Genomic DNA, 4,902 nt, shown 5'->3' with positions numbered 1-4,902 from the left:
AGAAAGAAGAAAGAAAGAAAAGAAAGGAAAGAAAGAACCTTCTCTGAGAGGTGGGAGAAAGTGAATTGTCATAAGACTTTAATTTCAGAATGGCTATTTCTTTTACTAATTATGCATTGTTGGGAATTCTATATGCCCTCTCTGAGCCTCAGTTTTCTCAATGTAAAAATAAAGCAAATACTGATACTACCTCATTACACTGTTGAGAGAATTAAACGAAATAATACAAAGAATGCTTAACAAGAAATTGGGCACCAAAGAAGATCAGTACATTAGCCATTGTTTAATGCATATTATATAGAGTCCTGAGGCTATTCCAACTAGCCCTTAGTATGTTGTAGCTCATTAAAAGAAATTGAAGATAGATGAAAATCTAAAATACAACTTCATTTTTAAATATTTTGATGTTTGTGGTAAAAAAAGGTATTTTAAATGTGGTGGGAAACTTATTAAACCTGAAATATTTTACCCAATCTAGGAGTAAAATTATACAAATGTACTAGTTATCTATTGCTACTTGTAAATTACTCTCAAACTTAGTATCTTAAAACAACAAACATTTATTATCTCACATAATTTCTGAAGGCCAGGGATCAGAGAGTGGTAGAGCTAGAAAATTCTGACTCTGGGACTCTTTTGAGGTCTAGGTCAAGATGTTAATTGGGGTTCAGTCATCTGAAGGGGCTGGTGAATCCACTCCCAAGCTCATTCACTGGGTTGTTGTCAGAAGACTTCAGTCCTTCATTATTTGGGCCTCTTTCTCTTTGTTTGCTCCAACAACATGGCAGCTGAGTGATGAGAAAGTGAAAGAGACCCAGGATGGAAGCTGCAGGCTTTTTATAACTGATCTTGGAAGTGATACACCATTACTCCTGCTGTTTTATTTGCTAGAAGCAAGTTCCTAAGTCCAGCTCACATTCAAGGAGAGAGAAATTGGGCTACCCTTCTTAAAAAGAAGAGTATCAAAGAATTGTAAACATATCTTTAAGAACACCACCACAAGTATCATTGATATGCTGAGATTTCATGGTGTTTGTTCATGATTTTCTTGGCCATGAATGAACCAAACTTGGCACTCCAAAATTTGTCATTTCCTGGGAAAGATGCAAAGGAACAGTTAGCTGAGAAATTTAGCTTTTGGCATCTTCTCCGTTTCATACAAGTTAGGTCTTATTTTGGGCAGTTTCTGTCCTTTGTGTTTTGGAAATGCCTGGAACTTTTTTTTAATATTTTATTTATTTTTTTGACAGAGAAAGTGACAGTGAGAGAGGGAACTCAAACAGGGGGATTGGGAGAGGGAGAAGCAGGCTTCCCACAGAGCAAGGAGTCTGATGCAGGGCTTGATCCCAGGACCCTGGGATCATGACCCGAGCCAAAGGCAGATGCTTAACGACTGAGCCACCCAGGCACCCCTGCCTGGAACTTTATATGACAGCTTTATAAGCTTCCTAATCAAGAATTCAGTTTCACTGAGGATCACTCTATTGCCTACATGATGCATAGGAAGTGTGATAAGAGTCAGATATTGGTTATAAAACCTTGATCTAAGAATTGTTGTCCAAGATGGAGATATAGACTTAGGAGTCACTGAGAAGAGAGAGAGGTATGACATCTTAGGGTCCTTAAGCCATACTGGAGTTACATTATTCCAATTAACAGAGGGCAAAATGATCCTGGGATGGGGGGTAGGGAAGACAATGGAACTAGAAGAAATGTGAGACCTAGCTGATATTAACTGATTGTACTCCAAAATCATATATAATATTTATTGGATCCCACTTTACAACCAGAACTCACTGGGAGGTAATTGGGGGGATACTGTCCAAAACACTATACCATGTCAACCAAGTATCAGCTGGCTTGGTTGATATATTCTCTATCCACAATGAACAAGGGTTGAGCTAAAGCAAAGCACGACTTTGAAGGGTCACATGTCTTCATAGACCTATACTGGATATTTCAATTGTTGACTACTTGTGAGTCCGTTTGTCCCTTTACAAATGATAGTATTTTACCATCTTGCCCACTGATTATTTCCTTTACCTTGAGATTTGAGGCTAAGTAAACTCTGGTGAAAGCTCTAGCATGAAAGACCTGGTGGTTGAGTTTGATGGTTAATTTCATGGGTTAATTTGACTGGGCCACAGGGTGCTTAGATATTTGGTTAAACATTAGTTCTGAGTGCGTCTCTGAGGGTGTTTCTGGATGAAATTAACATTTCAGTCTGTACACTGAGTAAAACAGATCACCCTTCTCATTGTGGGCAGGCCTCACCCAATCTGTTGAAGGCCTAAATAGAATAAAAGATGGCTCTCCTGAGTCTGGACTTCTCAGCCTCCATAGTCATGTAAGCCAATTCCTTATAATAAATCTCTCTCTCTGTCTTCATATATATTCATACTCATACCTAGAGAACCCTGACTAAATACACTAAGGTGGTTTACAATTAAATTCTCAAAGTCAGTACCGATCTTCACCTAGTAGGCGGAGATACAGGATACTGCTTGGTTTCAGCCAGAGTTCATTCTGACTGGTCGACACCCATACCGTATATGGTAAATGTTTTGACCATCACTCTTGTAAGTATACCTAGAATAAAATAAGTTCAATCTGAATGAGTCCATGGAGGTGATGTATTTCACCAGTTTTCAATAGTGTTCCTTAGATTTCACGGAAGAAGTGTTGTAGGAAGCCGTGGTGACAAGGAAGGTGAAATGGGAGGTGAAAGAGAAGGTTGTAGAGAAGGAGCACCACACTCCATCCAGCTTCAACTTGGCTCATTTCCATTTTGGTTCTTTTAAATGTTGGTTCTGGTAAGTTTTTTCATGAAACGAAGGATCCCATTACTAAAAAAAAGTCGAAAGCCACTTACGTATTGCAACTATACCTCTTCCAGATTAAGAAGCTTACAAAGGTTAATTGACTATGAGAAAATTATACAATTATATCCTTAGGGAGTTGCAAAATTTGGATATGAGTTCAGGTTTTTGAATCTCAGACTTTTCCTTTCAAGGACTCCATCTTTGACGCCTGCAGATATAGGATAAAGGACTACTTCAGCCCAATCTAAACATAACTTTAGTATTCCCTTAATATGAATATGAATATGTGCACGTATTTGAAAATTATTTGTTTATGGTCACCCTTAATCCATGAAGAATTTGGAGCGGCTTACAACAAATTAGGAATTTGTGGGAGGGAAAGAAAGAGGCATAAAGGCACAAAATACTGCTACTAAGATCTGGATGGTTGCAGAGGTGGGCTATACATCGACTGTGAGCTTGGTAGAAGTCAGTGTAGAAGGAAACAACCATACAGAACGTTGATTGAGTTTCTGGCATCTTGAAAATGCACGAAATCCAAAACTGGGGGAAAAACACTTTAAAAATCTGGACAAACAAAAGTAAGTGCTCCAGACTGTCAACTCTTACTGCTCTTGATGTGCATAAGGCTTATTTATTTCCCTTTGCTCTAACATACTCAGACTCCAAGTGCCTGAACATAATGTGGAGAGTTAAAATAGAGGAGTGCCTCAATTCCCAAAGGGCTTTACATCTGTCAGTTTCAGAGGAGACCATGGTATTACTTTAATGTGTGTGTGTATGTGCGCGCGCCTGCACACACTTTTATTAAACATATGCTCCCAGCTACATTCCACTTGGCAAGATCACAAGTACATAATGGCTACAAGCTGTAAGGAAAAAAAAATAAAAGAGAACTTAACCAGCTTTTTTTTTTTAATAAGATAAATAAGACCTCCTCAGCTACGTTAAGCATTCATTTACACATTCTTTGAGTGTGCACCCTAGCTTTTCTTCTGTCTCTGGGTCTCTATTTATTCATTCTTGCCCAAAGATGAATATTGCAATGGTACATGATGCAAACATTGGAAATCTGTGCTTACATTTGTGTTTCCAAATGAATATGCTAATAGTGTTTAATCAGCAGCAATGTTGCTTTATATCAATGTTTTGTGCCACGTATAGCCTCAGTGATAATGTTGTGATAACCAAAATTTTCCCCACATCAAAACTTGGAGACGATCCCAGTTTTTTTGAACAGCCGTTTGATTCCACAATATGATGAAATCCTTTAATCTTCCTCAGGATTATGTCTGTGTTTTCAGGAAGCATCAAATATCCCTTTTGTTTCATTAACGGGTGGTGGGTGGGGGGAGGCTTGAAACCTCCTGCAGCAGCTCAGAAATTTTGGTATTCCAAACAAGCTCCCGAGCTGTCCAGGGGAACCTGTGGGAGGAAGCTCCAAGGTTGGTGATGCTGTGGAAGGAAATGGCTGCAGGCTGCTCCGTGTGTGGTTTGGGGATATTCTGTGGAATCCAGCAGCCTGCTGGCCAGAAAAGCAGAATCCAACAGCAGTGGAGTGAGATGGAGGTGGGAAATGACATGCTTCTCGTCACGGATTTACAAAACATATTTCTAACCTGCGAATAATCTAGCTAGAGGAGGATAGGGCCTTGCCCAAGACTGGATCAGCTTCTGATCCTATGCAAAGGGGTACTCTGCAAATAAAGTATGTCCTCTCTCTCTCTCACTCTCTGGCAAATATATTTCCCTACTCAATCTGGGCCACGACAAAGACAGAAAATGCAGAGACTTTTTTCTTTTGCATCCTACTGCAAACCAAAAGAACCATAGCATATTATTTAAGGTCTATCAGTGAAGGCAGGAAAGTATTATACTCTTGAGAGAAAGCACATGAGAGCGGGGAGGGTCAGAGGGAGAAGCAGACTCCCTGCTGAGCAGGGAGCCCGATGCGGGACTCGATCCCGGGACTCCAGGATCATGACCTGAGCCGAAGGCAGTCGCTTAACCAACTGAGCCACCCAGGCGCCCAAGTATTATACTCTTAAGGCACACACATATCCCTTCTCCTCTCAAAAAA

At 39.9% G+C, this 4,902-nt stretch overlaps 1 non-coding gene across 1 annotated transcript; it reads right to left on the bottom strand.

The window, feature by feature from the left end:
- Positions 1-4,560: 4,560 nt before the first annotated feature.
- LOC123860717 (small nucleolar RNA SNORA31) lies at positions 4,561-4,686 on the bottom strand. Its single transcript, XR_006794832.1, has one exon. It is a non-coding gene; the product is annotated as a small nucleolar RNA SNORA31 (small nucleolar RNA).
- Between the last annotated feature and the right edge of the window lie 216 nt (positions 4,687-4,902).

Source organism: Mirounga angustirostris, unplaced genomic scaffold (assembly GCF_029215605.1).
Source record: "Mirounga angustirostris isolate CCGP_5_RB_7025 unplaced genomic scaffold, mMirAng1.0.hap1 SCAF_4, whole genome shotgun sequence".
Lineage (NCBI taxonomy): Eukaryota > Metazoa > Chordata > Mammalia > Carnivora > Phocidae > Mirounga > Mirounga angustirostris.
The sequence above is the reverse complement of the archived record's forward strand: the minus strand, read 5'-3'. Positions and strand labels throughout refer to the sequence as shown.